The sequence below is a fragment of the Equus caballus genome, chromosome 20 (genome assembly GCF_041296265.1).
Source record: "Equus caballus isolate H_3958 breed thoroughbred chromosome 20, TB-T2T, whole genome shotgun sequence".
Classification (NCBI taxonomy): Eukaryota; Metazoa; Chordata; class Mammalia; order Perissodactyla; family Equidae; genus Equus; species Equus caballus.
Window position 1 is genome coordinate 57,270,054 of NC_091703.1, and position 22,640 is coordinate 57,292,693.

At 40.7% G+C, this 22,640-nt stretch overlaps 1 protein-coding gene across 35 annotated transcripts in view; it reads right to left on the bottom strand.

Annotated features, from left to right (window-relative positions):
* Positions 1 to 22,640, bottom strand: part of DST (dystonin) — a 440,189-nt gene that overhangs the window by 265,678 nt on the left and 151,871 nt on the right. The window contains exon 1 of one of the 35 annotated variants that reach the window (XM_070245724.1): positions 19,476 to 19,706. The exons of 32 other annotated variants lie outside the window; for them this stretch is intronic. The gene's annotated coding sequence lies outside the window, so the exon portion shown is untranslated. Of the gene's footprint in view, positions 1 to 5,566; positions 5,634 to 19,475; positions 19,707 to 22,640 lie in introns of those variants that run through there. 2 more of the 35 variants (XM_070245721.1, XM_070245726.1) reach the window with 2 other exon arrangements.

Below are 22,640 nucleotides of genomic sequence, written 5' to 3' on the forward strand. Positions count from 1 at the left end.
GATTCAAACAAACTGTAAAAAAATCTTTGAGCCATATTTGAGTGCGACAAAAGAAATGACTTCATAGTTCCAATACAAATTTCTAAAACTTAAAAATATTCTCTAACAGTCAAAAAACTACATTTGGGGGCTGGCCTGATGGTGTAGCAGTTAAGTTTGTGTGCTCCATCTCAGTGGCCTGGGGCTCGCTGGTTCGGATCCCAGGCGTGGACCCATGCACCACTTATCCAGCCATGCTGTGGCAGTTGTCCCACATACAAAATAAAGGAAGACAGGCACAGATGTTAGCTCCGGGCCAATCTTCCTCAGTAAAAAAGAGGAGGATTGGCAGCAGATGTTAGGTCAGGGCTAATCTTCCTCAAAAACAAAAGAAAAAGAAAAACTACATATGGATAAAGTATTTAAATTAAAACATATCTTCTCTATTTCATAAGTTCTGAATAATTTCAGCTACTTACAAGTTATTCAGAGGTTAGGTACTTTTCAGAATCAGAAAAGGATCACATAGGAAGTAGGATTATAAAATAAATACAATAGATTATCCCTTCTACTTCACTGGCTTATAGTAATACCAAACAATGCCTACTTTTTTCAACTCCAAAGTCCCCAGGACTATAGAAATATCCAAAAAAGCATGGCATATATAAGAAGTGGAGAGGACCAGCTAAAAGGAGCATGTGATACAGGGATACTGTGGGATACGATAGAGGTATATAAAATACAGCTTCTGCCATCTAAGCATTTCACATCTAACAGAGAAAATAAAGCAAAAAATAAGATTTTTGACATAAAATGGGAAACCCACTGACCACACATAGAATGGGAACTGAGAGAAGCAAGACCAGTGTCATCTGGAGTACTCACAACAGATCGTGGGCCTGGAGGAGGAGCCGTGCGCTCCAGGTAGACAGAACAATAGCACTGGCCACAAATGGGGATGAACATGAGATGAGGACACCAGTATTAACAGAATCCCACTGCACTCCAGAGTTTGCAGAGTGCTTCACAAAACCATCCTACAAGTCATACTCACAGATATTCTGTGAGGCAGATACTTACTCACATTTAAAGAAGAGAAAGCTGAGGCACTAACAGATGAGAGCAATTTATCCAACATCACCTCGCTGGTAAGCAGGACCTGAACACAGTGGTTTGGATCACAAAATCCCATTTTCTTGCTAAACGCTACCAGCAAAGAGACTGACTTAGATGATGGAAAGCTTCAAGAAGACTGAAATTTTTGCACACCTTAAAAGCAACTGTAATAACATAACATTTTGAAAATTATTCATATGTTCTCTTTTGCCTGTTGGCATAAATGTTCATTGACCAAAAAAAAAAAAAGATTATAGAAATGCCACAAAAACATGGATAATCACTTCTGACTTGCAAAACAGGATTATTCAGCAACATTATATAACTTTGCTAGCTATGCTGGGACCTAGAGAGAATTTTACAAACTGCTTTATTCCTTTCCCCGCCTCTGCCTCCTTTTAATCAGGGACCTCATGAAACTCACAGAATTTTCCTCCAGCATTTAAAAGACCCCCCTTCCAGCTATAAGAGCAGAGCCAAAGGACTAGTCAAAAGGAACACACAATATAGGGGTCTGTGGGATTTGAAACAGGTATATTGTAGAGAAAAGAGGGAGTCAAGAAACCAGACCAATTTCCCCTCCAGGCCTTGGCCCTGAAAGAAGGAGGTACATTCAGTGAGCGAGGGGTGATGTGGAAGGCAGAGGGGGCTCTTGGCCTACTCCATATTTAGGACTCTGGGAAGGAGGCCATCCTTGGTTCTACTTGGTAGAGACTAGACAGAAGTATCTATGAGTCTGGCTGGGTCACTGGCCAGGGAAGTCACCTGGCAAGGAGAAGGGGCTCTGAAGCAAGGGCTGCAGAGCAGATCACCTAGGTCAGGAACAAGTGAGCATCCCAGCCAGACCACAGACAGGTTTGTAGCATCAGCCAGAACCAAGATGAGGTCAAATCAGTGATGGACGTGGCCTGAGCCACAAGGATGGGCCTCAGGTTCACCAGTTGCTGACTTGGGCTCAGTGACCAACAGGGTGCCAGGCATCACGCAGAGAAGGGGCATCACCCAGAGGCAGAGGTACTAAAACAGGGGAGAAAGACACTGGAAGGTGCAAGCACCTTGCTTCCCCAGAAAGACAAGGTCGCAGAAAACACATCTCTCCTCCAAGATGCCCAGAGAAAAAGAGGGAGGGACGGCTACATACTGGACCCAAGCAATTTTATCCAGGTGACTGAGAGCACTAAAAGACTGTTCAAACCACAGCAGACTAAGCTTCAATGCAGATTCAACGTTAGCACCTTTTCTCTACTAATCAGAAGGGGGAACTCATGAAGACAACCAGAGCAGCTAGGAAATGAAAAGCATTTTCTTTGTACTTCCAAGTTTAATCGTGAATTAAATCTTTCAGCCACACTACACAGGGCAGTAAAGCTGCTTTATATGTAGCACAACAAAGAGTCACAGTATTTCCCTAAGAGAGGCATTAACGAGACAAACGCTCTATAGCAACTGTCTGTGGTACGGGAGGAGTCAGCCTCACCACTGGTTCAGTCTTGCACCAGAAATGGCTAAAATATTCATTCAGACTATTTCAATTCTAAAACCAAGGGGGGAAAAAAACCCTTCCAGGCAGCCAAAAAAGAGTACACTTTTAGAAAAGCAGAACCTCAAACAATGCAACTTTGGGCTACTGAGAAACGGTGACAGACGGCCCTATTATGTTTATACTAGAGACGGGATTGTTCTTTTTCAGGAAAGGCTTTGAGGCTTGAGGCTAAAACAGTGACAGTCTGTACACGGCCGTGCGGCGTCTGCCAGTAAAAACATCAGATGTCCCTACAAACCCACGTGCTTATAAAAACGGGGAAGGAACGGCTGAGTCTTATGTGGACACAAATGTAAATCAAAACATTCCTAAACCTCCTGTGCATTTTCTAACCTTTCTCTATGTTGCAATATATCAGGGGGCCCAAGTTCTGCGAAGCAAATAGCTCTTTTCCGATGGACAGTGTGTAGCAGACAGAGCCTGCTGCTGGCCCTCGCCATATTCCTCAGTAATAACATCCCTGAGTTTGATGGGGTCACGTGGTAGCCCAGAATAAAAACTACACTTCCCCAGCCTTACTCTCAGCAGGCGCGGTCAATGAAACCAAAGCAGAAGTGTTGTGTGGCAACTTCTAGGAATTTTCTGTGAAAGACACCACGGTGCTAACCTTAACTCTGCTTCCCTCTTTCTTCCTTTCCCCTGCCTTGGAGGCTAACCTGATGGATGACATTCAGGCAGCCAGGTTGGACCACAAGGCAGCCCCTCAAGGCTGTTCCAGAACAAGGTGAAAGGAGCCCAGGTGGCTGATGACAGTGGTTTTAACCAGTATTTGTATGGCCAGTGCTTAGCCAGCCCTGAGAAACGGTGACAGATGGCCCTATTATGCTTAGCCCTGGACTGACTCCGGCTGCACTTCTGTTATGAGACAGAGACGTAAATTTCATTCTCTTTAAGTAGTTTTGTTTTAATTTGCAAAATAGGATTAATATTAAACTGATCCTAATCCTAACCAGCAAAGCTGCTACTGAGAGCTCTTTGGAATGGAAAATTTCCCAGGAGAAAAATCAATACCATTTACAAATACTAAGTAAAGAATTTAGTCTACTCAAGCCAACACAACCATATCAGAAATTACAACTTTTTCCCACATCCATGTATCCTTCTCTCTCAAAGAAAGAGATGCCCCTAATTTTCCGCTAGGTGCACGGTCAGCAGGAATAAACACACATTTCTCAGTCTTCCTTGAGCTAGATGTGGCCATGTTCTGGCTGAGTTCTAGCGAATGAGATGGCAGCAGAAGCGAGTGTGCTGCTTCAGGGGAGTGCCCTGAAAGAGCAAGGCAGTGTCTACGGCTGTACTTCCACAGTCAGATGGCCGGAATGCAGATGTGGCGGCCAAAGATCTAAGAACCATGTGAGGGTAACCCTGCTCCTGTCACTACTGCTGTGTAACAAACCACTCCAAACGCAGCTGGGTGAACAATCATTTTATTACGTTTATGAATTCCAGAGGTCAGAAATTCAAACCAGGCACAAGGGGACATCTTGTCTCTGCTCCACAATGTCTGGGCCTCAGCTGCTACAACTCAACAGGTGGAATGGCTTGCAGCCGGAGGCTGGAATCATTTGGAGGCATCTTCATTCATATGCCTAGCAGTAGATGCTAGCTATTTGCTGGGACCTCATTTGGGGCAGTCGGCCAGATCACTAACAGGTGGCCTCTACATGTGGCCTGGCAGAATGGTGACCTTAGGGTAGTCAAACTTTCTTGTGGTAATTCAGGGTTGCAAAAGCAAGTGTCCCAGAGAACAAGGCAGAAGCTGCATCACCTTTCCTGACCTACTTCTGAAGTTATGTAGCATCACTAACCCCAAATTCTACTGGTTACAAGTGAGCCAGGGGTCCAACCAGATTCAAGCGGAGGAGACAAAGATTTTGACCTTCCAATTGGAAAAGCAGCAAAGAAACAGCATACATGTTTTAAAACACCACAGTCTGTGACTCTGAGCATCATACTAGCCCCGGCCCAACTCATGAAGCGAGCCGCTACCATCCTGGACACCCCACCTCTGGCCTGCTACCTAAGCGGAAATAAAAGTAATCATTTTTAAGCAACTCTTGCGTGTGGGTCTCTGTAGCAAATTTTTGAAAAATACTTATACACCCCAGTATTTAAAAAGAAATCATCAAACACAAGTAGCAACAATGTCTATCATAAGAAACTAATTTTATAATGACTAGAATGACCCCGTATTTATAATTTATTTTATGTTATCAGCTGTTGGCATATTTTCTCCATTCAATTCCCAATTCATTCCTAATACAGTAGAATCCTACTGTCACTCACACGCTGCCCATTTCCCTTCCTGGTTTGTTGCACTAAGGGGTGTCTGAGCCCAGACAATAGAGATGCTGACATAGCCAAGAAATTACAGCCCAAAAAACAAAGAGTTCCAGATGCCTGTGCAAATGTGCCCAAACGGCCCCAAAGCCTCTCGTGTCACAGCCTCTCCCCAGAGACCCCACGCGAGGCCAGGAAAGCACTCATTCCACCGGCCCCTCCTGTCATCATTTCATGACTAAGCAAAGCGAATCCTTAAAGAGACTAACAGCTTCACAGAATAACTCCATACATCATTTAGTACACACTGGATGCATCACTACCCTTTTAGTTTTTTAATTATTGACCAATAGGATTTCTACCTCCTCAAAGCAAGATACATAAAAGGATGATTGGCTCCTTCCTGTCCCCACAAAACAAAAAAGAAAACAAATTCTGAGAGCATAGTAATTTAACAGAAAACCGTGAAAGTCTGATCACTTCAAAATACATTCAAAACCACATCTTACCTTGAAATACGTACCTAGAGGAGAATACTTCAATATCAAAATCTATGAATGTAGAATTCAGAAAAATAAAGGTTTTCGAAACAGATTAAAATCAAGTTCCACAATTTACCAGCTGTGTGACCAGAGGGAAGTTACTTACCCTCCCTGAGCCTTAGTTCATAGGTCTATAAAATGGAACCAACTGCTGAGAAACGCCACGAGGATTAAACACAGTAGCTGGCACAGAGCAGACACTCAGTGTACGTCAGATCCTCTTCGATTCAAGGACAACTCACTCCCTAAATGTCCGTGCATACCACCTAAACTCTCCACAGTTTTCTCTCCAGGTCCCAAAATATTCTCCTTCCCTTCCAAAAGGTTGTATAAAACTGTGCTGGGGTTTTAACAAACAGAGAATACAAGCAAGATTTACTTAAACAGAAGAACCACAGATTCTCTTTGATAGAATGGCAGTATAATTAGACCATCTCATGAGTTGCTGCCGCTGGATGACACGGACTGTGTCCCCAGGAGAAGGCTAACAGTGGTATTCTCTGTCCTGTCTTTGTCAGCCACAGCCAGGACCAACAGGATGCTGCTCCACCTGCTCACTGGCATGGTCCTTGAAGGGTCATGCCAGCGCTTTCTACCGAGCAGACTAGTGATGGGGCGGTGGTCAGGTGATGCTAACAGTGCTTTTCCTCCCCAGGCTTTGGGGTTCATCTTTCTCAAAGGATTCCACCGGTATTTATTCAGCAACTGAGATTAAGAGTTGTGTTTGGGGGGTTGTGAAACATAAGTCCATTCCCTAATTTAAAGAAGATCTCACCTGCAAGATGGATCTCTGTACATTTAGCCACCTGGGAAAGGTCTGAACGTGACCTTTTCTTTTGTGTTTTTTTTTGAGGAAGATAAGCCCTGAGCTAACATCTGCTGCCAATCCTCCACTTTTTGCTGAGCAAGACTGGCCTGAGCTAACATCCGTGCCCATCTTCCTCTACTTTTTTATATGTGGGACGTCTACCACAGCATGGCTTGCCAAGCGGTGCCATGTCCGCACCCAGGATCCGAACCGGCAAACCCCAGGCTGCCAAAGCAGAACGTGCGCACTTAACCGCTGCGTCACCGAGCCGGCCCCTCAACGTGACGTTTTTAAAGAACTTTTTATTACAGAAAAATTTCAACAAAAATATTGAGAAGAATATAATGACCTGCCATATATCCATCACATAGCTTCGACAATTATCACCTCACAGATGGCTTTGTTCCGTCTATATCCCCACCCACTCTTTCTCACCATGAATTATCCTGAAGTAAATCTCAGACAGTATATCATCTCACCCATGAGTAGAGTTAAACACATTGTAGCTGACTGATACGTCTCCTTAGTCTCTTTCAAGCTATAGGTTACCCCTCTTTCTCTCTCTCTCTCTCTATTTCTTTGCAATTTACTTGTTGAAGTAACTGGATCATTTGTCCTACGGTTTCCCAGTTTGAATTTTGGTGATTGCATCCCCATGGTGCCAATTTGCATGTTTGTAATATTTCCTGTAAATCAGAAGTTATATCTAGATGATTAATAAAGTTCAAGCTCATAAAATCTGGTTGTCTCCGTTTTTAAGTTACCAGTCATTAATGACCACTGCCTACACTGCACTGGGTGCTGTAAAACAGTAACATTCTAACTCCATCATTCATTCTTCATTTAAAAGCGAAACTATTTCTATAAAGAGAATCTTCTTTTCATTAAATATTTGCCTACCCTAAGGGATAGGCACAGTTCATAGAAGTAAATGCTTGATTCTTCCCCTTCATTTCAAGTTTTCAAAGTAACGAGTTGGTTCCCTAGACTCTTCCAGGACCTGGTGGCTGACAGACAAACAGGGGAGGGAAGCGGGGGGAAAGTTTCATACTCCCAAATTTCGAGATTTTGATGAGCCATGTTTTGAGTTAGGGAAAACACAAGAGAAAAGTTTAAAAGGGAAGAAGATGCTCCATTTTGAACAGGCAAGTTAAGCAGTTGGATATACTAATCTAAATTTCTATTTTAGCTTTTTGGTTCTGGTATAAATTCTTTGGTTTGTACTTAGCAAATCTTTCTGGTAAACCAGATGCTAACTGCTAAAGGAAAATTTAACAAACTTGAGAAAAAAAATCTAAAAGATTTTTTGCCTTTTAGGAAATAATGTGCTGGCTTTTCCCTACAAGTGGTAAGTTAAAACAAATACTCTGCAGAAAGAATATGATCTTATTTCTCAAAAAAGAAAAAAATATATATATGGAAAACATAAAAGTGTAAATACACATTTCATATATTTTATGAGAAAAGATAGGAAGAACATACAATAAACTGTTAATCTGGTTACCACGGGAAAGGCAAAATGGGCAGAGAGGGGAAACGACTTTGTATTGGTCTGCTTGTTGCAACAAATCTGTGCTGCTTTCATAATTTGAAAGCTGACGATTGACAGCTACAATAGATAAGTTAAACAACTTTCAGAGTCCAAGAATGATGGGAGATTCCTTTCCTCCGGGATGCTGGAAGACCACCGATGGCGTGATAAGCCATCAATGAAGAGACAAAGGAGGAGCAGAGTGCCCTGTGGGCACTGCTGACGGACTGATTGCTGAGAAGTAAGGAAAGACCACAAGACCCCTTCATAAGCCAGGACGAGGACAGGGGAGGATAACTGATAAACTAATACCTGTTATTTTGCACTCGAGGAGTCCCTCAAAGGAAGAACTGACTCTTCTTAGGAAGACAACAGGCCCAAAATACCAAAAAGGTATGTGCCATCACTTCGAAATTCTTCTGTTTTCTTTCTTAAATAGTATTACAATGACTTAAATTAACAAATTGTTTGGTTTTTAACCAAGGATTTTTTTTTTAATTTTTAAGAAATAATGCAATTTATGGCTATTTATCTAAAGGACTTAGCCAGAAAGCTACTATCACTGGCTTTGAATCACTGAAGGATTTAGGGAAAGTTAAGGAAAAGATGGCAATAACCAAGCCGGAAGCCACGCTGCAACAGGGGTCCAGCAAGCCCCAGCCACCCTCCAGGCTCAGGACCCAGGATAAGGCAGGAAGTGACTGAGGACCACAGCCTTGAGACACTCCTTTCAGTTATGACAGAATAGATTCAAAAAGAACCTTACTCAGAAAAAATCAAGTGAATATTAATTCTGAACCTTCAAAGGTGAAAACTTCAAATGAAAATGCACCACACAAACATGTCAAATGCAAACACAGCCTGTGGAAATAGAATTAGGATAGAGATTAATCTGACATCTATCTACCAGGTAAATAAACGCCAGTATAATACAAACTGTAACTACCTTTCTAAGAAAAAAAGATTCATATAATTGTAATTATTCTAAGACGACCTAGTGAAATCAAAAGATGGTTCTCCTACACACAGGGAGCATCCTCTCCCATGTTATCTATAAATCACCTTGCTGGATTCCCAGTCTTTCCATTATAGCAACAGTCTTTCATTGAAGGACCAACCTTTCTAGAAGCCACAGTGTCAACAGTTGTGTCTTGATGACCAACCAGCCCTGTTCCATAAAAAATAAAGACAGAAGCCCACTATACAATACCACATATGGTGGGATTCCATTTTATATGAAATGTCTAGAAGAGGCAAATCTATAGATACAGCAAGTAGATTAGTGGTTGTCAGGGGCCAAAGCAGATGGAGAGAATAAGGAGACTGCTAAAGGGTGCAGGGTTTCTTTTGGGGGTGATAAAATGTCCTAAATTTGATTATAGTGATGGTTGCACAATTATATGAATATTCTAAAAGCCACTGAAGTGTGTGCTTTAAATGGGTGAGTAATATGCTATGTGAATCTCAATAAAATTATCATCAAAAAAAAAAGAAGGGGCCAGCCACGTGGCCAAGTGGTTAAGTTCGCACGCTCCGCTGCAGGCGACCCAGTGTTTCGTCGGTTCAAATCCTGGGGGCAGACATGGCACTGCTCATCAAACCACGCTGAGGCGGCGTACCACGTGCCACAACTAGAAGGACCCACAATGAAGAATATACAACTATGTACCAGGGGGCTTTGGGGAGAAAAAGGAAAAAAAATTTAAAAATCTTTAAAAAAAAAAAAAGAACTGCAGATAGTTCTTTCTCTATAAACATGCATTCCTTACAAAATTAAAATGTAGAACAATTTATGCTTAAAATGAGATTTTTGACTACAGAAAGATGAAATTTCCAAACAAGACCACAGAAAAAGGACTTAATTGATGAGTTCAGTACACATAGAAAAGCCAATTGTCTTAGTTTCTTATATAGAAAAAGTGACAGACTCTCATTTTTAAAACACAAGAAACAGTAACATTCCCTAAATTCAAGAAAAATCCATCCTAACCCATGAAGATTTGCAATCATTGTATATTACAAATCTACCTATAGACACTATATTTGCAATTTTGATTTTTTTAACTTTTTATTTTGAAATAATTTTAGACTTACAAAAAAGTCACAAAAATAGTACAAAGAATCTCCATACACCCTTTCATCCACATTCTCCACATGGTAAGATCTTGCTCCATTATAATATTAGCAACTCACTCTTCCTGCCTAAAAGGACATAACAGAAGAAGCAAAAAAAATTAAAGAAGAAAGAAATATTCCATTTACATAAATTGCAACCTTTCTTTGGGGTGGGGAGAAATTAAGAAGTTGACATGGTCCTTAATGGCAATAGACTCTTTTAATGGTTTCTCCTGGCTAAGTACTAAATGGGAAGTCCAGCTGCACATGGAGGTCAATGTAGCTGTCAGATATTGATCAGAAGATGTCTTGGAAGTAAGTATGGCAGTCTGGGGAATTATATCTCACTTCTGCCTTATAGGCAAGAGCTGGGGGCAACGTGATACTTGCTCTTACTCATAATCATCCTGGTACCAAATGCCTTTAACCATGGCCTGATCAGCTTGCTTTTTAACTTAAGCAAATTCTGGCCAAAAGATCTGAATTGAAGGCTCAGAACTGTCTGAGAGCTGACACACATTAGAGCTAAAAAGGAAGAAGATTAAGTACAATTACAGAAGTGGTCATATTTGGGATTTACTGGGAAATGGAGATGGAGGTACATACAAAGAATAAAGCAGGATTGAGAGAAGCTAAAGCTAATTTTAAATAAAATATACTGCATTTCTGATATATTAAATGGTGTGTTTTAATCATTCATTGTCAAAGGTGCATAGTACCCTTACCCACATTATGCTAAAAACACATCCTTCAACTTCCCTTATTCTCCAATATAGGAATGACTAGCACGAATACTATTAAATATATATTAAAAGTAATAAAAGCTAGCATTTACCGAAAACTTACTATATGTCAGAAACCGTAATGAGCACTTTCCATGTATGAAGTCACTAAATCCTTCAATAACAACATGCAGTTGTTGGCAGTGGTATTATAATTAAATCTCCCTTTTAAGTGTAAAGGGACTGAGATTAAAAAGGGTTTAATAAGCTGTACAGACAACTTGTATGGTGGTTTTAAAACATGTCCACGAATGGACACTTCTCTCTTCGAAAAGTAGAGTCGATTCCAATCCCCATGAGTGTGGGGACTCTGAAGAACGGAACAGAACTGAAATAGCAGTGTTAGACTTCTGAGACTAGTTCATAAAAAGCAACGTGGCTTCCTTCTTGCTCTCGCTAGGATCACTCACTCCGGGGAAGCCTTGTCTTGAAGACACTTAAACAGTGCTACAGAGAGCGCACATGGCGAGGACCTGGGGCCTCCTGCCAATGGCCAGTGAGTAAGCCATCTTGGAAACATCCTGCAGCCCCAGTCAAGTCTTCAGATGACTTTGGCCTTGGGTGATATATTAATTTCAATTTACTCACTTAATCCATTCCCGAATTCCTGGCCCACAGAAAGCATTAATAAAAGTTTATTGTTGGGGCTGGCCCCGTGGCCGAGTGGTTAAGTTCGCGCGCTCCGCTGCAGGCGGCCCAGTGTTTCGTTGGTTTGAGTCCTGGGCGCGGACATGGCACTGCTCATCAAGCCACGCTGGGGCAGCGTCCCACATGCCACAACTGGAAGGACCCACAACAAAGAATATACAACTATGTACCGGGGGGCTTTGGGGAGAAAAAGGAAAAAAATAAAATCTTTAAAAAAAAAAAAAAGTTTATTGTTTTAGGCTGCTAAGTTTGGAGGCAACTTGTTATGCAGCTATAGATAACTAACACAGCTAAGTGGCAGCTGAGCCATGATCAAACTAGGCAGTCTAGTACCTAAGGCTGCTACTAGTTCAGGTAAATGCATATCATATAGTTAGGAATTTAACCAAACTACAATTTTCCAAACACCACAAATGCTTCCAAATCCAATTACACGAATAGTACAAGCATGGCAGAGCAGTTCTCAGCCCTGCTGAACATTAAAATCATCTGTGCTTGCAAATCAAAACCACAATGAGATATCACCTCACACCCGTTGGAATGACTACTATCAAAAAGACAAGAGATAACAAGTGTTGGTGAGGATGTGGAGAAAAGGGAACCCTCATGCACTACTGGTGGGAATGTAAATTGGTGCAGCTACCATACAAAACAGTTTGGAGGTTCCTCAAAAAATTAAAAATAGAACTGTCATATGATCCAGCACTCCCACTTCTGGGTATATATCCAAAAGAAATGAAAACAGGATCTCAAAGAGGTATCTGCACTCCCACGTTCTCTGCAGTATTATTCACAACAGCCAAGATCTGGAAACAAGTGTCTGCCAATGGGGGATAATGTGACAGACACACATATATATGGTACACATACACATATGATGGAATATTACTCAGCCACGAGAAAGAAGGAAATTTTGCCATTTGCAACAACATGGATGAACCTTGAGGGAATTATGCTAAGTGAAATAAGTTGGACAAAGAAAGACAAACACTGTGTAATCTCACTTATATGTGGAATCTAAAAAGCCAAATTCATAGAAAACAAAGACTAGAGAGGTGGTTACCAGGGACTAGAAGTGGGGGAAACAGGAAAACACTGGTCAAAGGGTACAAACTTCCAGTTACGACATGAGTAGGTTCTGGGGATCTAAGGTACAGCATGCTGATTACAGTTGATAATTCTGTATTGTACATGTACGTGAAAGTCACTAAGAGAGTTGATCTTAAACCTTCTCACCACAAAAAAAGAAACGGTACTTATGTGACCCGACGCTATGGTAGCAATCATTTTGCAATATATAAATGTATCAAATCAACACATTATAGACCTTAAACTTACACAAAATTTTATGTCAATTATATCTCAATAAAGCTCGAAAAACATCATTTGCGCAACTTCTAAAAAACACAGATGCCTGCCTAGGCTTCACCCTCAAAGATTCATATAGCCCTGGGGTTGGGTCCTGGCATCTGAAGCCCAGGTTAAAAATCTGTGAAAAAAAATAAGCTTGAGGCCAGCCCAGTGGTGGAGTAGTTAAGTTTGCGCACTCTGCTTCAGTGGCCCAGGATTCACGGGTTCAGATCCCAGTAGCAGACCTACACACTGCTCATCAAGCTATGCTGTGGCAGCATCCCACATACAAAATAGAGGAAGATTGGCAGAGATGTTAGCTCAAGGCCAATCTTCCTCAAGCAAAAAGAAGATTGGTAACAGATATTAATTCAGGGCCAATCTTCCTCACCAAAAAGAAAAAAAATAACACTGAACTCTCAAAACTGCTTAAATTTCCTTCTGACAACTCAGATTTCACTCACTGACACTTCAAATCAAGAAATAAGATCTTACATCCACAATCACCTTTTACCAAATAATCATATACAGAAACTTGACTTATGAACCTGAATGCAGCTTTTGCTTTCAGCACTCATTAGCTCTTCTTTAATGCACCTTACAGCCAAGCATCTAACACCCCAAAGAAATTTCTATTAGTTCACCAGTCTTCTGCCTAGTCATGGCACAGGTGTGCACCTTACGCAACAGCGTGGAGATTCTAAAACAGACTCACACAACTTGAAAGTGAGAAGGGGCTTCCGAGATCCTCCTACATGAGTTGCTTGCCCTGCCTGAGCCCCAGTGAAGACATACACAGCAGCAATGCGCTTTCCAGGCAGCTCCTCCGGACGCCAGCACGAGAGTGGCGATCTGCAAACCCTGAGCATGGTCCCCTCCACTCACAGTTCGCACTGCAACCTTCAGGACCATTTGTGCACTTCGGTCTCCCTCCCTTGATTATAAACCTCTTCAAAGACAGGAATCCTGCCCTAACTCCTTGCATTCCCCGTCTCTCAGCATCTATCACAGTTTCATATACGAGTCACCCAATAAATGCCTGCTGAACAAAACACTGCTAAATACTCGCACAACTACTTCTCTCCACCTCTTTTTTTACCTCTACACATATTTTCAGGTAACAACAAAAGAAAGTGATCTTTTTCTCGATTCGTTTATTGTATTCATTCAACAAGCACTTATTTTAACACCCAACGTATTGGATGTGAGTAAACAAATTTATGAGAACAACTGCTTTAAAGCAGTCCGTCCCCGTTTCTTGGGGATGTGGCCTCTGCGGCCACGTGTTCTACTTCCTCCTTCCACGTTCCAGGCATGTCACTGGAGCACAAAGACAAGCCTCACCTTCCTCAACTCTTACCTAATAGTCCAAGTGCCTCTTCTCCCGGCCTGGATCACGTCAACACGTCCTAGCTTTTCTCTATAACCAATTAACTGGGGGGAAGGTGGGGGGTAAAGGATTCGCCTAGTAAACTACTGTTTATCTCAAGAAATACGGGCCCCACCTCACAAGGAACTCCAGGGCTACACCACCTACCTTTGTTACTGTTCAAGAATGTACTTAGATTAAGTACACAGCTACCTAAGGTTTGGAAACATTTTTGTTATCTAACAGGGAAGTTTCCCTCTGATGTAAGTGAACACTAGAAATATAGATTAATAATAATCCAGCCTCACAGTAGTGACAGTTTAATAACAGTAAGTCTCCAGCCAAAATCTAACTCCCTGTGCCTGAGTACCCTTTCTCAGAGCCGAAACCTTCTCCTAGCAAACACACACACACACAGCCCCAGACAGCTTGAGAAGAGCTCCCAGCCCTGGTCTGACCACTTTACCTGGACAGGAGCCTCTCCAGACGGCCCTGTTCAGTTTTCCTGCGCCCCCCAGTGGCTAAGATGAAAAGTGCAAGTCACCATCAAACAGCCAGCTGTGAAGGGTGAACTTGTTTCCCAAAGACTTGTTAAGTGAAGTACGGTGGCACACTTTGTGAAAACTCACTTTAAGTCAAAGACAACTTAATACAATTTCTATGATAAAGTAAGAAAATCATTTTCCTATAAAATGAAAGTACATGGATATAATCGCCCCCATGTTTCATGACATTTCCAGATCATGAATGTCACTGTGATTAACTGACAATGCATTGTCTCTTATAATATTCATTCTTTCAACACACACTTATTGAGAATCTATTACATACCAGGTACCAACCAGGCCAAGTACTGAGATACAAAGGTGGTAAAACAGATCTGGCTTTGAAATCCTGGCTGTCATGTTGTTTAGGAAGACAGCATTGCTGGTTTTCTACACCTGCAGTCTCTCATCTCAGACACAAAACGCCTTTCTCTGCAATTGTTGCAGCATCATTAATAGTCCTGATTATACAGGGAAATCCTGATTCTCTTAACTGAGAAACACAAGCTGACAACTTGTATTTTAAAAACTCTAATGAGTCAGTGGTTTTTCTTCTATTTTGACTTGGCTGATGCCCTTAAGCTACCCATAAATAACACAGTAAGGAAATCCTATTACTATCACCACAAGCAGCTGCACCTTGTCAGAAATCAAAAAATTTTCTCAAATGTTATCTTGGTTTGGTTATAATTTTGACTTCATCTTAGAAGGTCCTGAGTTTAAGGATCAGGTAAGGTCAAATGAATTGGCACCCAGCATCCTTTCACATATCTAATGCCCTAGCAGTCATTTTTGAAAATTAATATTTATTGAAAACCTACTATGTTTTATAAGTTGAAGACACATTACTCAACAAAACAAAGAGCCCGACCATTCAAAATTAAATTCTAGCAGAAAGAGAGAGATGATAAGCAATAACAATAAACATAACAAATAAGTATATAGGATGTTAAAAGTGATGATAGCTATGAAAAGGCATAGAGCAGGACAAGAGAGATGGAGAGCGTCAAGATTGAAGGAGATGGGAGGGAAGCTGGGATTTCAGATAAAATGATCAGAGTCCTCAGTGGGAAGGTGGCACTTGAGTAAGACTTGAAAGAGACGAAGGAGTCAGCCATGCAGATATCTTGGAGAAAGACATTCAAGGCAGAGGCGACAGCCATTGCTAAGGCCCTTTGATGGAGCGTTCCTGGTGTGTCCAAGCAAGATCAAGGAGGCCATTGCATCTAAAAGGAAGAGGCAGGGAGAGTGTTAAGAGATGAGGTTTGAGAGGCAGCAGAAGAGTCAGGTGCTGGAGGACCATGCGAGTCATTTCAAGGATCTTCGATCAGACTCACTGAAATGGGAAGCCATTGGAGATTTGGGGCAGAAGAATAAAGGATCTGATGTGTTTTAAAGATCACTATCGCTGCAATGTTGAAAAGAGATTCTCAACATAGAATATTTACCAAGTGCTTATTCTTGAGATATAAAAAATTATCCCAACCCAGAACAACCCACACAATGCTGAAGAATAACAAAGTCAAAGGACCAATACTACCCAACTTCAGGTCTTACTATAAAGCTTCAGTAATCAAGACAGCATGGTATTGGCAAAAGAAGAGACAAATAGATCAATGGCACAGAATAGAGAGCCCAGAAATAGACCAACACAAATTTAGTCAACTGATCTTTGACAGAGAAGCAAAGGCAATTCAACAGAGAAAGGATAATCTTTTCAACAAATGGTGCTGGAACAACTGGACATTCACATGCAAAAAAATGAATCTAGGCACAGACCTTTCACAAAAATTAACTCAAAATAAATCACAGACCTACATGTACAATGTTAAAACTGTAAAATTTCTAGAAGATAATACAGGAGAAAATCTAGGTAACCTTGGATTTGATGATGACTTTTTAAATACAACACCACAAACACAAACCACAAAAGAGAAAAGTGGTAAGTTGGACTTCATTAAAATTAAAAACTTCTGCTCTGCAAAACACTGTTAAGAGAACGAAAAGAGAAGCCAGAGACTGAGAGAAGATCTTTGCAAAACACATATCTGAAAAGAGACTATTATCCAAAATATACAAAGAACTCTTAAAACAACTCTTGAAAAGTGGGCAAAAGATCTGTACAGACACCTCACCCAAGGAGATATACAAATGGCAAACAAGCATACGAAAAGATGCTCCACATCATATGTCCCTAGGGTATTGCAAATTGCAATTTGCAAAATTGCAAAACAACAATAAAATACCACCAAACACCTATTAGAATGGCTAAAATCTAAAACATCTGACAACACCAAATGCTGGCAAGGATGTGGAGAAATGGAAATTCTCATACATTGTTGACAGAAATGCAAAATGGTACAGCCACTCTGGGAGACAACCTAGCAGTTTCTTACAAAGCTAAAGAGAGTCTCACCACACAATCCATTAATCACACTCCTAAGTATTTATTCAAAACAACTGAAAACTTAGGTCCACACAACAAGCTGCACATGAATGTTTATAGCAGCTTTACTCACAATTGACAAAAATTGCAAGCGATCAAGATGTCCTTCAAAAGGTGAGTGGAGAAACAAACTGTGGTACATCCAGACAATGGAGTATTACTCAGCAATAAGAAAATATGAGCTATCAAGCCATGAGAAGATATGGAGAAATCTTAGTAGCATATTGCTAAGTAAAAGAAGCCAGTCTGAAAAGATTGCATATTGTATGATTCCAACTATGGGACATTCTGGAAAAGGCAAAACCATAGAGACAGCAAAAAGATTGGTGGTTTCCAGGGGTTTTGGGGAGGGAGGAAAAGAAGGATAAAGAGATGGAGCACAGAGGATTTTTAGGGCAGTGAAATTCATCTGTGTGATACTGTAACGGCAGATATAAGACACTACACATTTGTCAAAACCCATAGAAGTGTACAAACCCCTAATGTAAACCGTGGATTCTAGTTAATAATACTCTATCAATATTGGTTCATCAATTATAACCAGCGTACCACACTCATGCAGAATGTTCATTTAATAATAAGGAAAACCGTGAAGGAGAAGGAGTATACATGAACTCTGTATTTTATGAACGATTTTTCTGCAAACCCAAAACTGTTCTGAAAGTCTCATAACAAAAAAATATATTCCCGTCCTCAAAATGCTCATTCTGTCTTTACTTTATTATCCATAACCTGCCCACTTCCAAAACTGAGTTAAGATGACACATACAAAAAGGATACTAAAAGTAGAATAAAATATCAAAAACCATGTGTAAGGAAAGCAATATAACTATACCAAAAATTTAACCTAAAGAGTTCCTTCTCAGTATTCCTTCACTGACCTCCTTCCATCAAACCCCATGACATCCTCTCAGTGCTCCATGAACCCGCCCTTCATCGCATCTACTCCAATGACAATTTTACAGGCCTGTGTGTGATGATTTCATCAGTCTGCCGCCACATTATGCTACTTAAAAGCAGATAAAGGAGTTTAATGATACAATAGTAACCAGGAAACCACAAATTCAGTAAAGAAACTGAGGCACAGAGAAGTTAAATAACAAAAGGCTCCAGCTTAAAAACAGCATAGCCAGGACTTCAACACCTGGACGGTTTGCCTCCAAGGCCTCATGGTCATGGTGTTACACCATCAAGTATGACATAATGTTTGTACTATAGGTTGCATCCAAGCTGTCAAAGGCAGTGACTCAATAAACATAACTTAGTGGTTAAGCTGGAAATCAGCCTAATTTAAGAAAAGATCCTAACTGCTCCTAATTTCAAACCCCACTGGTAAATTAAAACCCAGAGCGTGTGACGCCGTATTGTATTCCACAGATCTGCCTTGAGCTGGGGGCTCAGGTCCCCTATTGATAGGACATAATTCTGCCATGCTCCATTTATTTGAGTCCCGCAAAATCCTAAGGGTTTGAAAAGATGAACTAGAATTTTCCCCAGACTAGTTTCTGCTACACCCTTAAAATGTGACTCTCAGGAAGGGTACTGCTTTAAAATGTGACTCAGAGTGAAACCCGCTGCCTTTAAAAGTGCAAACAAAGAAAGAACCAGCCAGAAGTCTAAATTACCAAGGGATAAGGCAGGACTTGGAAAAAGGGAAAGCTCTATTTTTAAAAGTCTCTCTTCTGGACAATAGATGCACAGTCTTAGAGCTACCACATCCCAGAATAACTTATCTTTTAAAATAACTCTGACCATACAGTTATCAGGAGATATCTTTACATTCCTGTCGGATAAGAGACTCGCTTCAGAAGGGAAGAGAATCACAAACATTACCTAAGAAACTGGGTCTTACTTTGGAAGTTCATAAATTCTTTTACACAGGGCCCCCCAATTTAGGTGAATGCTAATCCTCACACTGGTATGTGACTAAAATCGTCTGCAAAGAGCAGTTGTCCAACTGACATTCTGGCTCTGGCTGTAATGTAATAGTTAAAGAATGCGGTGTCACTTAAGGAGACACTATAATTTCCTGTATTGAATGCAGAGAATTAAAATGTTTGTAAAACATTAAACCACAAAAATTACTATTTCTAACGATTCTAAATGTATAAAAATCATCAACTAAGTAAAAAAGCCCTGGGTCAAAATATTCAGGTATATGTTTTGGTTTTGAGTATTTATGGACAAAATGCTGAGACTCCATTTTCCTATGCAAAAAATTAGAAATATCTGTACACTACTTGCCATGAACACAAACATACATTAGAGCAAAATTAATCACAACTACAGGATAAAACTGTATCAAACACTAGGAGTCATGCGCAGTTTTGGATCACAGGTTCCTACAAGAATCTGGTAAAACCTGTGGGCTTTCTCCTGAATGCACACGGTACATGCACGTGAATGCAAAATTTTACCTACCAATTTAGGGAGCGCCTGACCTTTAATCTCTGCTTAAAAACTGGAGAAAAAGCTCATAGCAAGACAGCATCTAAGAGTCACCAGACTTGGCTCTGGCTTGTAAGACACTGGAACAGTGACTTATCATAGTGCGAATACTCCACTGAGAAAATAAAATATACCAGCATTATTAACAAAACGCAGTCTGAAAGGGAAAGGGCAATGGCAGTAGTGAAGAGCGACACCCTACCATGTGGGGTCCAGGCTATTTTAAACATTAAGATTGAGCAATGTGAAGAACGCTGACCTATCAAAATCTCAACTTTTAAAGCAGGTATAATTTTAGACTATTTTTTAAGCCATAAAAATGTTACATAAGCACTTTATCATTCAGTGAAATTAAATGTCTAATTTATACATTGAAAAATACAGAGCAAATTTTCAATGTAACATCTGAATTATTTCACATGATGGAAAATAATAAAAGTACATGTTATTTATTAGCTGAATCATGCGAATAAGTTCCTTAAAGTGACATTTTTACTGTAAGGATACTCTATGCTAGAAAAGCACGGGTAAGACGCTGCCTTGCAAATACAAGCCCTCTGGAAGTCAGGCACCTTCAGTCTATTCCCTGACCTGAAACTGACTAGTGACGGGACTCTAATCAAGTCGTCACCTTTTAGTAGCCTCATTCTAAAAAACTACAAAATTAAGGGAACCAACAATATGATCTTTAAAACTCCTAATTATTTGTATTCTAAATTTATGAGCAAATCAAAAGTAAGCAGTCAGAGTCAGGGTCATTTAGCAGAACAGAACAATTAGAATGACAAGTAATTTTATTGCTGGGTGCTGGAAAGTCACATTTCACGCAGGAGCTGGATCCCTCAGAAAGGCTGCTGCCACAAATACTTTGGTCCCTCAGAGTCATTGTGGTAATCAGCCTTCAGGATGACCCCCAATAATCGCCACCTTCCGTTATTCACACCCATAGATAGTCTCGTCTCACACTGTACTAGGGTTGTTTGCGTGACCCATCACATATGGCAGAAATACGTCACTTCTAAGATTAGGTTGTGAACGACAATCCTCCTCTTGGGGGCCCACTCTCTCCCTTGCTCTTGGATCGCTGGCTCTGGGGAGAGCAAGCTGCTATGATGTAAGCATGTTCTGGCTTCCAGCCAATGCAAGCTAGGAAGTGAGGCCTGCCAAGGAGCAGGTGAGAGGGCCTGGAAGCAGCTTCTCCTTCCCCAGTTGAGTCTTGAGATGTCCGCAACAGCTTGTCTGCCACCTACTGGGGGACCCTGAGCCAGAAGCACCCAGCTAGGCTATTCCTAGCTTCTCGACCCTCAGAAACTGTATGGGATAGTAAATAGTTGATGTTTTAAGCTACTATGCTTTTGGGTAATCTGTTATACAGCAACACATCACTGATACAGTTATCTTTGTATTCTTTTATTTTTTGAGACCCTTGTATAAATGACTGGGTCACTAGATTTATTTAATTCTTCTTTCTCCCTGTCTCTTGTATAACTATCCCCTATACATGTACTTTTTTCATTTTCTCTACAAACACCCAGATTTGGGTCCCTTTTTCTTACTTTTACAAATACCACAAAAGCCTACAGTCTACCTACCTCCCAATCAAGGATCCTAAATTCAAACATACGCAGGAGATAGTCAGACAATGTCAATGACTCAGGTCAAGTGTAGTAAGCACAACGTAACAGGCAACGTGGGGAACAACGGTGAATATCAGGATGCGTGAGCCTTCTTAAGGGGGCCGTCTTCCACTCAGCTCCAGCCACTTGCTGCTATTTGAAGATGTGCGCCCAGTCTTACCAGACTGCCAGCTTTTTCAAGAGGAGCCCGAACTCTGAATTTTTAAATGGAATTTCCCAACTTTAAAATACTGGTTTAAAAATTTTACTACAGTACATGAGACAAAACATACCAACTGTCTAGATTTACCCTGTGAGCTCCAATTTCCAACCTCTATTCTAGATTAATCTTTCTAGAATTTCTCTCTGATCTTGATTCCCCTGCTCAAAACTTTCAATGGTTACCCATAACCTACTGAATTGAGACCAAACTACTTAACCCAACATTCACATACCTCTTCAATACAACCCAATTTACCTTTCCAGCCTTCTAGGCTCTACTGGAATGTTCTGTCACAGCAGACTGGTTTATCCAACATCCTGTGAAAAAGCCTTATATTTCCCACTCACAATGTTCCAGCCAGCCGGCCCCATCCCACCCCATAAATATATCTTTATTTGGAATAATTTTAGATAGATAGAAAAGTTACTAAGATAATACACAGAGTTCCCACATATAATTAACTCAGTTTCCCCTAACACTAACATCTTACATTAGCATGGGTACCTTTGTCCAAACTAAGCAACCAACACTAGTACAATATTATTAACTAAACTTTAGACTTTATTTGGATTTCACCAGTTTTTCTACTAATGTCCTTCTTCTCTTCCAGGATCCAATCCAGGGGCCATATTGTATTCGGTCATTATGTCTCCTTGTCTCCTCTGGTCTGTGATAATTTCTCAGTGTTTTCTTGTTTTTCATTACCCTGACTGTTTTGAGGAGTAGTGGTCAGATATTCTGTAGGCTATCCCTCAATCTAGGTTTGTCTGATGTTTTTTCCATGATTAGATTGGGGTTGTAGGTTTGGGGAAAGAATATCACAGAGGCAAAGAGTCCTCATCACATCGTATCATAATACATGATACCAACATAATTTGTTGCTTGGATTATCCATATCTTAAAACCAAACCAAGTTCACTCTCTGGGGCAAAGCTTCCCTGATTGCCTCAGCCATCCTCTGAAGTCCCGCAACAAAGAACTGTGAAGACATTCATTTAATCATTAGCCATGGATCAGTTTGGTGACCCTTCTACTACCATCTTGAACTTTTATTTGAATCTGGTATATTCATTTAGCTTTTCAACACTTACACTGTTCATTAACTATTCTGTAATACTGTATCAATGATAGCTGAATTCAGTTCGCTCACAAACTGTAACACCCAGAAACCATCATTTACTTTCCTCTGAGCTAAAAATTATACAAAGATGAGATACAATCCCTGACCTCAAGGAGCATACAGATTCTTGGGAAAGCAAGATACAAACAGCTACAATAGTACAGTGTGATGAGTACTGA